General features: G+C 69.5%; 1 long non-coding RNA gene across 1 annotated transcript in view; it reads right to left on the bottom strand.

Moving 5' to 3' along the window:
• LOC308072681 overlaps positions 1-11,056 on the bottom strand; it is a 279,091-nt gene that overhangs the window by 7,112 nt on the left and 260,923 nt on the right. The window lies entirely within an intron of this gene.

Genomic DNA, 11,056 nt, shown 5'->3' with positions numbered 1-11,056 from the left:
CCCTACAGCCCTCCTCGCTGACCGGGCAGGGCAGCACCAGGCAATCCCCGCGCACACCTGAACCACCAGCACCACGCGCGCAACAACGCCTGCACCTACCGGCCGACACGCAACGGCCCCCCGCTACCTAACGGCAGCCCTCGCAACAGGCAGCTGCCACGCTCGCTCCCACACCACGCTTCGGCCCTCCGCAACGAGGCCGCGGGGCAGCAGGCCGCCACCACGCCTGCCCGCCCCACCAGCCTGACCCGCGCAACCAGCACCAGCTCACGCGCAAGGCCCCCAAGCCCCCGCAACGCCCCTGCCGCAAAAGGGGGGGGCTTCCCGCAGGCGCGCGTCGATAAAAAGCCTACAGCACCCGGTATTCCCAGGCGGTCTCCCATCCAAGTACTAACCGGGCCCGACCCTGCTTAGCTTCTGAGATCAGACGAGATCGGGCGTTCTCAGGGTGGTATGGCCGTAGGCACCCCTGCTCCCGCCAGCAGCCCTCTCCACAAGCCCGCCACACGCTCACGCACAACCCTACGGCCACCCCCAACCCCGACGCAGGGCGCCCACGACGGGCCCCGCACACCCGACACGCAACCAACGCCCAACGCAACACACGCAACTTCCCCCATCACGCACCTGCCCCGCACAGCGCCCATGCAGACCGCGCCACAAACACCTACCCTGCTCGCACACCGCCCTACAGCCCTCCTCGCTGACCGGGCAGGGCAGCACCAGGCAATCCCCGCGCACACCTGAACCACCAGCACCACGCGCGCAACAACGCCTGCACCTACCGGCCGACACGCAACGGCCCCCCGCTACCTAACGGCAGCCCTCGCAACAGGCAGCTGCCACGCTCGCTCCCACACCACGCTTCGGCCCTCCGCAACGAGGCCGCGGGGCAGCAGGCCGCCACCACGCCCGCCCGCCCCACCAGCCTGACCCGCGCAACCAGCACCAGCTCACGCGCAAGGCCCCCAAGCCCCCGCAACGCCCCTGCCGCAAAAGGGGGGGGCTTCCCGCAGGCGCGTGTCGATAAAAAGCCTACAGCACCCGGTATTCCCAGGCGGTCTCCCATCCAAGTACTAACCGGGCCCGACCCTGCTTAGCTTCCGAGATCAGACGAGATCGGGCGTTCTCAGGGTGGTATGGCCGTAGGCACCCCTGCTCCCGCCAGCAGCCCTCTCCACAAGCCCGCCACACGCTCACGCGCAACCCTACGGCCACCCTCAACCCCGACGCAGGGCGCCCGCGACAGACCCCGCACACCCGACACGCAACCAACGCCCAACGCAACACACGCAACTTCCCCCATCACGCACCTGCCCCGCACAGCGCCCATGCAGACCGCGCCACAAACACCTACCCTGCTCGCACACCGCCCTACAGCCCTCCTCGCTGACCGGGCAGGGCAGCACCAGGCAATCCCCGCGCACACCTGAAGCACCAGCACCACGCGCGCAATAACGCCTGCACCTACCGGCCGACACGCAACGGCCCCCCGCTACCTAACGGCAGCCCTCGCAACAGGCAGCTGCCACGCTCGCTCCCACACCACGCTTCGGCCCTCCGCAACGAGGCCGCGGGGCAGCAGGCCGCCACCACGCCCGCCCGCCCCACCAGCCTGACCCGCGCAACCAGCACCAGCTCACGCGCAAGGCCCCCAAGCCCCCGCAACGCCCCTGCCGCAAAAGGGGGGGGCTTCCCGCAGGCGCGCGTCGATAAAAAGCTTACAGCACCCGGTATTCCCAGGCGGTCTCCCATCCAAGTACTAACCGGGCCCGACCCTGCTTAGCTTCCGAGATCAGACGAGATCGGGCGTTCTCAGGGTGGTATGGCCGTAGGCACCCCTGCTCCCGCCAGCAGCCCTCTCCACAAGCCCGCCACACGCTCACGCGCAACCCTACGGCCACCCCCAACCCCGACGCAGGGCGCCCGCAACAGACCCCGCACACCCGACACGCAACCAACGCCCAACGCAACACACGCAACTTCCCCCATCACGCACCTGCCCCGCACAGCGCCCATGCAGACCGCGCCACAAACACCTACCCTGCTCGCACACCGCCCTACAGCCCTCCTCGCTGACCGGGCAGGGCAGCACCAGGCAATCCCCGCGCACACCTGAACCACCAGCACCACGCGCGCAACTACGCCTGCACCTACCGGCCGACACGCAACGGCCCCCCGCTACCTAACGGCAGCCCTCGCAACAGGCAGCTGCCACGCTCGCTCCCACACCACGCTCCGGCCCTCCGCAACGAGGCCGCGGGGCAGCAGGCCGCCACCACGCCCGCCCGCCCCACCAGCCTGACCCGCGCAACCAGCACCAGCTCACGCGCAAGGCCCCCAAGCCCCCGCAACGCCCCTGCCGCAAAAGGGGGGGGCTTCCCGCAGGCGCGCGTCGATAAAAAGCCTACAGCACCCGGTATTCCCAGGCGGTCTCCCATCCAAGTACTAACCGGGCCCGACCCTGCTTAGCTTCCGAGATCAGACGAGATCGGGCGTTCTCAGGGTGGTATGGCCGTAGGCACCCCTGCTCCCGCCAGCAGCCCTCTCCACAAGCCCGCCACACGCTCACGCGCAACCCTACGGCCACCCTCAACCCCGACGCAGGGCGCCCGCGACGGGCCCCGCACACCCGACACGCAACCAACGCCCAACGCAACACACGCAACTTCCCCCATCACGCACCTGCCCCGCACAGCGCCCATGCAGACCGCGCCACAAACACCTACCCTGCTCGCACACCGCCCTACAGCCCTCCTCGCTGACCGGGCAGGGCAGCACCAGGCAATCCCCGCGCACACCTGAACCACCAGCACCACGCGCGCAACTACGCCTGCACCTACCGGCCGACACGCAACGGCCCCCCGCTACCTAACGGCAGCCCTCGCAACAGGCAGCTGCCACGCTCGCTCCCACACCACACTTCGGCCCTCCGCAACGAGGCCGCGGGGCAGCAGGCCGCCACCACGCCCGCCCGCCCCACCAGCCTGACCCGCGCAACCAGCACCAGCTCACGCGCAAGGCCCCCAAGCCCCTGCAACGCCCCTGCCGCAAAAGGGGGGGGCTTCCCGCAGGCGCGCGTCGATAAAAAGCCTACAGCACCCGGTATTCCCGGGCGGTCTCCCATCCAAGTACTAACCGGGCCCGATCCTGCTTAGCTTCCGAGATCAGACGAGATCGGGCGTTCTCAGGGTGGTATGGCCGTAGGCACCCCTGCTCCCGCCAGCAGCCCTCTCCACAAGCCCGCCACACGCTCACGCGCAACCCTATGGCCACCCTCAACCCCGACGCAGGGCGCCCGCGACAGACCCCGCACACCCGACACGCAACCAACGCCCAACGCAACACACGCAACTTCCCCCATCACGCACCTGCCCCGCACAGCGCCCATGCAGACCGCGCCACAAACACCTACCCTGCTCGCACACCGCCCTACAGCCCTCCTCGCTGACCGGGCAGGGCAGCACCAGGCAATCCCCGCGCACACCTGAAGCACCAGCACCACGCGCGCAATAACGCCTGCACCTACCGGCCGACACGCAACGGCCCCCCGCTACCTAACGGCAGCCCTCGCAACAGGCAGCTGCCACGCTCGCTCCCACACCACGCTTCGGCCCTCCGCAACGAGGCCGCGGGGCAGCAGGCCGCCACCACGCCCGCCCGCCCCACCAGCCTGACCCGCGCAACCAGCACCAGCTCACGCGCAAGGCCCCCAAGCCCCCGCAACGCCCCTGCCGCAAAAGGGGGGGGCTTCCCGCAGGCGCGCGTCGATAAAAAGCCTACAGCACCCGGTATTCCCAGGCGGTCTCCCATCCAAGTACTAACCGGGCCCGACCCTGCTTAGCTTCCGAGATCAGACGAGATCGGGCGTTCTCAGGGTGGTATGGCCGTAGGCACCCCTGCTCCCGCCAGCAGCCCTCTCCACAAGCCCGCCACACGCTCATGCGCAACCCTACGGCCACCCTCAACCCCGACGCAGGGCGCCCGCGACAGACCCCGCACACCCGACACGCAACCAACGCCCAACGCAACACACGCAACTTCCCCCATCACGCACCTGCCCCGCACAGCGCCCATGCAGACCGCGCCACAAACACCTACCCTGCTCGCACACCGCCCTACAGCCCTCCTCGCTGACCGGGCAGGGCAGCACCAGGCAATCCCCGCGCACACCTGAACCACCAGCACCACGCGCGCAACAACGCCTGCACCTACCGGCCGACACGCAACGGCCCCCCGCTACCTAACGGCAGCCCTCGCAACAGGCAGCTGCCACGCTCGCTCCCACACCACGCTTCGGCCCTCCGCAACGAGGCCGCGGGGCAGCAGGCCGCCACCACGCCCGCCCGCCCCACCAGCCTGACCCGCGCAACCAGCACCAGCTCACGCGCAAGGCCCCCAAGCCCCCGCAACGCCCCTGCCGCAAAAGGGGGGGGCTTCCCGCAGGCGCGTGTCGATAAAAAGCCTACAGCACCCGGTATTCCCAGGCGGTCTCCCATCCAAGTACTAACCGGGCCCGACCCTGCTTAGCTTCCGAGATCAGACGAGATCGGGCGTTCTCAGGGTGGTATGGCCGTAGGCACCCCTGCTCCCGCCAGCAGCCCTCTCCACAAGCCCGCCACACGCTCACGCGCAACCCTACGGCCACCCTCAACCCCGACGCAGGGCGCCCGCGACGGGCCCCGCACACCCGACACGCAACCAACGCCCAACGCAACACACGCAACTTCCCCCATCACGCACCTGCCCCGCACAGCGCCCATGCAGACCGCGCCACAAACACCTACCCTGCTCGCACACCGCCCTACAGCCCTCCTCGCTGACCGGGCAGGGCAGCACCAGGCAATCCCCGCGCACACCTGAACCACCAGCACCACGCGCGCAACTACGCCTGCACCTACCGGCCGACACGCAACGGCCCCCCGCTACCTAACGGCAGCCCTCGCAACAGGCAGCTGCCATGCTCGCTCCCACACCACGCTTCGGCCCTCCGCAACGAGGCCGCGGGGCAGCAGGCCGCCACCACGCCTGCCCGCCCCACCAGCCTGACCCGCGCAACCAGCACCAGCTCACGCGCAAGGCCCCCAAGCCCCCGCAACGCCCCTGCCGCAAAAGGGGGGGGCTTCCCGCAGGCGCACGTCGATAAAAAGCCTACAGCACCCGGTATTCCCAGGCGGTCTCCCATCCAAGTACTAACCGGGCCCGACCCTGCTTAGCTTCCGAGATCAGACGAGATCGGGCGTTCTCAGGGTGGTATGGCCGTAGGCACCCCTGCTCCCGCCAGCAGCCCTCTCCACAAGCCCGCCACACGCTCACGCGCAACCCTACGGCCACCCTCAACCCCGACGCAGGGCGCCCGCAACAGACCCCGCACACCCGACACGCAACCAACGCCCAACGCAACACACGCAACTTCCCCCATCACGCACCTGCCCCGCACAGCGCCCATGCAGACCGCGCCACAAACACCTACCCTGCTCGCACACCGCCCTACAGCCCTCCTCGCTGACCGGGCAGGGCAGCACCAGGCAATCCCCGCGCACACCTGAACCACCAGCACCACGCGCGCAACAACGCCTGCACCTACCGGCCGACACGCAACGGCCCCCCGCTACCTAACGGCAGCCCTCGCAACAGGCAGCTGCCACGCTCGCTCCCACACCACGCTTCGGCCCTCCGCAACGAGGCCGCGGGGCAGCAGGCCGCCACCACGCCCGCCCGCCCCACCAGCCTGACCCGCGCAACCAGCACCAGCTCACGCGCAAGGCCCCCAAGCCCCCGCAACGCCCCTGCCGCAAAAGGGGGGGGCTTCCCGCAGGCGCGTGTCGATAAAAAGCCTACAGCACCCGGTATTCCCAGGCGGTCTCCCATCCAAGTACTAACCGGGCCCGACCCTGCTTAGCTTCCGAGATCAGACGAGATCGGGCGTTCTCAGGGTGGTATGGCCGTAGGCACCCCTGCTCCCGCCAGCAGCCCTCTCCACAAGCCCGCCACACGCTCACGCGCAACCCTACGGCCACCCTCAACCCCGACGCAGGGCGCCCGCGACGGGCCCCGCACACCCGACACGCAACCAACGCCCAACGCAACACACGCAACTTCCCCCATCACGCACCTGCCCCGCACAGCGCCCATGCAGACCGCGCCACAAACACCTACCCTGCTCGCACACCGCCCTACAGCCCTCCTCGCTGACCGGGCAGGGCAGCACCAGGCAATCCCCGCGCACACCTGAACCACCAGCACCACGCGCGCAACTACGCCTGCACCTACCGGCCGACACGCAACGGCCCCCCGCTACCTAACGGCAGCCCTCGCAACAGGCAGCTGCCACGCTCGCTCCCACACCACGCTTCGGCCCTCCGCAACGAGGCCGCGGGGCAGCAGGCCGCCACCACGCCTGCCCGCCCCACCAGCCTGACCCGCGCAACCAGCACCAGCTCACGCGCAAGGCCCCCAAGCCCCCGCAACGCCCCTGCCGCAAAAGGGGGGGGCTTCCCGCAGGCGCACGTCGATAAAAAGCCTACAGCACCCGGTATTCCCAGGCGGTCTCCCATCCAAGTACTAACCGGGCCCGATCCTGCTTAGCTTCCGAGATCAGACGAGATCGGGCGTTCTCAGGGTGGTATGGCCGTAGGCACCCCTGCTCCCGCCAGCAGCCCTCTCCACAAGCCCGCCACACGCTCACGCGCAACCCTATGGCCACCCTCAACCCCGACGCAGGGCGCCCGCAACAGACCCCGCACACCCGACACGCAACCAACGCCCAACGCAACACACGCAACTTCCCCCATCACGCACCTGCCCCGCACAGCGCCCATGCAGACCGCGCCACAAACACCTACCCTGCTCGCACACCGCCCTACAGCCCTCCTCGCTGACCGGGCAGGGCAGCACCAGGCAATCCCCGCGCACACCTGAACCACCAGCACCACGCGCGCAACTACGCCTGCACCTACCGGCCGACACGCAACGGCCCCCCGCTACCTAACGGCAGCCCTCGCAACAGGCAGCTGCCACGCTCGCTCCCACACCACGCTTCGGCCCTCCGCAACGAGGCCGCGGGGCAGCAGGCCGCCACCACGCCTGCCCGCCCCACCAGCCTGACCCGCGCAACCAGCACCAGCTCACGCGCAAGGCCCCCAAGCCCCTGCAACGCCCCTGCCGCAAAAGGGGGGGGCTTCCCGCAGGCGCGCGTCGATAAAAAGCCTACAGCACCCGGTATTCCCGGGCGGTCTCCCATCCAAGTACTAACCGGGCCCGATCCTGCTTAGCTTCCGAGATCAGACGAGATCGGGCGTTCTCAGGGTGGTATGGCCGTAGGCACCCCTGCTCCCGCCAGCAGCCCTCTCCACAAGCCCGCCACACGCTCACGCGCAACCCTATGGCCACCCTCAACCCCGACGCAGGGCGCCCGCGACAGACCCCGCACACCCGACACGCAACCAACGCCCAACGCAACACACGCAACTTCCCCCATCACGCACCTGCCCCGCACAGCGCCCATGCAGACCGCGCCACAAACACCTACCCTGCTCGCACACCGCCCTACAGCCCTCCTCGCTGACCGGGCAGGGCAGCACCAGGCAATCCCCGCGCACACCTGAAGCACCAGCACCACGCGCGCAATAACGCCTGCACCTACCGGCCGACACGCAACGGCCCCCCGCTACCTAACGGCAGCCCTCGCAACAGGCAGCTGCCACGCTCGCTCCCACACCACGCTTCGGCCCTCCGCAACGAGGCCGCGGGGCAGCAGGCCGCCACCACGCCCGCCCGCCCCACCAGCCTGACCCGCGCAACCAGCACCAGCTCACGCGCAAGGCCCCCAAGCCCCCGCAACGCCCCTGCCGCAAAAGGGGGGGGCTTCCCGCAGGCGCGCGTCGATAAAAAGCCTACAGCACCCGGTATTCCCAGGCGGTCTCCCATCCAAGTACTAACCGGGCCCGACCCTGCTTAGCTTCCGAGATCAGACGAGATCGGGCGTTCTCAGGGTGGTATGGCCGTAGGCACCCCTGCTCCCGCCAGCAGCCCTCTCCACAAGCCCGCCACACGCTCACGCGCAACCCTACGGCCACCCTCAACCCCGACGCAGGGCGCCCGCAACAGACCCCGCACACCCGACACGCAACCAACGCCCAACGCAACACACGCAACTTCCCCCATCACGCACCTGCCCCGCACAGCGCCCATGCAGACCGCGCCACAAACACCTACCCTGCTCGCACACCGCCCTACAGCCCTCCTCGCTGACCGGGCAGGGCAGCACCAGGCAATCCCCGCGCACACCTGAACCACCAGCACCACGCGCGCAACAACGCCTGCACCTACCGGCCGACACGCAACGGCCCCCCGCTACCTAACGGCAGCCCTCGCAACAGGCAGCTGCCACGCTCGCTCCCACACCACGCTTCGGCCCTCCGCAACGAGGCCGCGGGGCAGCAGGCCGCCACCACGCCCGCCCGCCCCACCAGCCTGACCCGCGCAACCAGCACCAGCTCACGCGCAAGGCCCCCAAGCCCCCGCAACGCCCCTGCCGCAAAAGGGGGGGGCTTCCCGCAGGCGCGCGTCGATAAAAAGCCTACAGCACCCGGTATTCCCAGGCGGTCTCCCATCCAAGTACTAACCGGGCCCGACCCTGCTTAGCTTCCGAGATCAGACGAGATCGGGCGTTCTCAGGGTGGTATGGCCGTAGGCACCCCTGCTCCCGCCAGCAGCCCTCTCCACAAGCCCGCCACACGCTCACGCGCAACCCTACGGCCACCCCCAACCCCGACGCAGGGCGCCCGCAACAGACCCCGCACACCCGACACGCAACCAACGCCCAACGCAACACACGCAACTTCCCCCATCACGCACCTGCCCCGCACAGCGCCCATGCAGACCGCGCCACAAACACCTACCCTGCTCGCACACCGCCCTACAGCCCTCCTCGCTGACCGGGCAGGGCAGCACCAGGCAATCCCCGCGCACACCTGAACCACCAGCACCACGCGCGCAACTACGCCTGCACCTACCGGCCGACACGCAACGGCCCCCCGCTACCTAACGGCAGCCCTCGCAACAGGCAGCTGCCACGCTCGCTCCCACACCACGCTCCGGCCCTCCGCAACGAGGCCGCGGGGCAGCAGGCCGCCACCACGCCCGCCCGCCCCACCAGCCTGACCCGCGCAACCAGCACCAGCTCACGCGCAAGGCCCCCAAGCCCCTGCAACGCCCCTGCCGCAAAAGGGGGGGGCTTCCCGCAGGCGCGCGTCGATAAAAAGCCTACAGCACCCGGTATTCCCAGGCGGTCTCCCATCCAAGTACTAACCGGGCCCGACCCTGCTTAGCTTCCGAGATCAGACGAGATCGGGCGTTCTCAGGGTGGTATGGCCGTAGGCACCCCTGCTCCCGCCAGCAGCCCTCTCCACAAGCCCGCCACACGCTCATGCGCAACCCTACGGCCACCCTCAACCCCGACGCAGGGCGCCCGCGACAGACCCCGCACACCCGACACGCAACCAACGCCCAACGCAACACACGCAACTTCCCCCATCACGCACCTGCCCCGCACAGCGCCCATGCAGACCGCGCCACAAACACCTACCCTGCTCGCACACCGCCCTACAGCCCTCCTCGCTGACCGGGCAGGGCAGCACCAGGCAATCCCCGCGCACACCTGAACCACCAGCACCACGCGCGCAACAACGCCTGCACCTACCGGCCGACACGCAACGGCCCCCCGCTACCTAACGGCAGCCCTCGCAACAGGCAGCTGCCACGCTCGCTCCCACACCACGCTTCGGCCCTCCGCAACGAGGCCGCGGGGCAGCAGGCCGCCACCACGCCCGCCCGCCCCACCAGCCTGACCCGCGCAACCAGCACCAGCTCACGCGCAAGGCCCCCAAGCCCCCGCAACGCCCCTGCCGCAAAAGGGGGGGGCTTCCCGCAGGCGCGTGTCGATAAAAAGCCTACAGCACCCGGTATTCCCAGGCGGTCTCCCATCCAAGTACTAACCGGGCCCGACCCTGCTTAGCTTCCGAGATCAGACGAGATCGGGCGTTCTCAGGGTGGTATGGCCGTAGGCACCCCTGCTCCCGCCAGCAGCCCTCTCCACAAGCCCGCCACACGCTCACGCGCAACCCTACGGCCACCCTCAACCCCGACGCAGGGCGCCCGCGACGGGCCCCGCACACCCGACACGCAACCAACGCCCAACGCAACACACGCAACTTCCCCCATCACGCACCTGCCCCGCACAGCGCCCATGCAGACCGCGCCACAAACACCTACCCTGCTCGCACACCGCCCTACAGCCCTCCTCGCTGACCGGGCAGGGCAGCACCAGGCAATCCCCGCGCACACCTGAACCACCAGCACCACGCGCGCAACTACGCCTGCACCTACCGGCCGACACGCAACGGCCCCCCGCTACCTAACGGCAGCCCTCGCAACAGGCAGCTGCCACGCTCGCTCCCACACCACGCTTCGGCCCTCCGCAACGAGGCCGCGGGGCAGCAGGCCGCCACCACGCCTGCCCGCCCCACCAGCCTGACCCGCGCAACCAGCACCAGCTCACGCGCAAGGCCCCCAAGCCCCCGCAACGCCCCTGCCGCAAAAGGGGGGGGCTTCCCGCAGGCGCACGTCGATAAAAAGCCTACAGCACCCGGTATTCCCAGGCGGTCTCCCATCCAAGTACTAACCGGGCCCGACCCTGCTTAGCTTCCGAGATCAGACGAGATCGGGCGTTCTCAGGGTGGTATGGCCGTAGGCACCCCTGCTCCCGCCAGCAGCCCTCTCCACAAGCCCGCCACACACTCACGCGCAACCCTACGGCCACCCTCAACCCCGACGCAGGGCGCCCGCGACAGACCCCGCACACCCGACACGCAACCAACGCCCAACGCAACACACGCAACTTCCCCCATCACGCACCTGCCCCGCACAGCGCCCATGCAGACCGCGCCACAAACACCTACCCTGCTCGCACACCGCCCTACAGCCCTCCTCGCTGACCGGGCAGGGCAGCACCAGGCAATCCCCGCGCACACCTGAACCACCAGCACCACGCGCG

This window comes from Falco punctatus, assembly GCF_963210335.1.
Source record: "Falco punctatus genome assembly, chromosome: 13".
NCBI classification, from domain to species: Eukaryota; Metazoa; Chordata; class Aves; order Falconiformes; family Falconidae; genus Falco; species Falco punctatus.
This window is presented reverse-complemented; position numbering and strand designations above follow the sequence as displayed.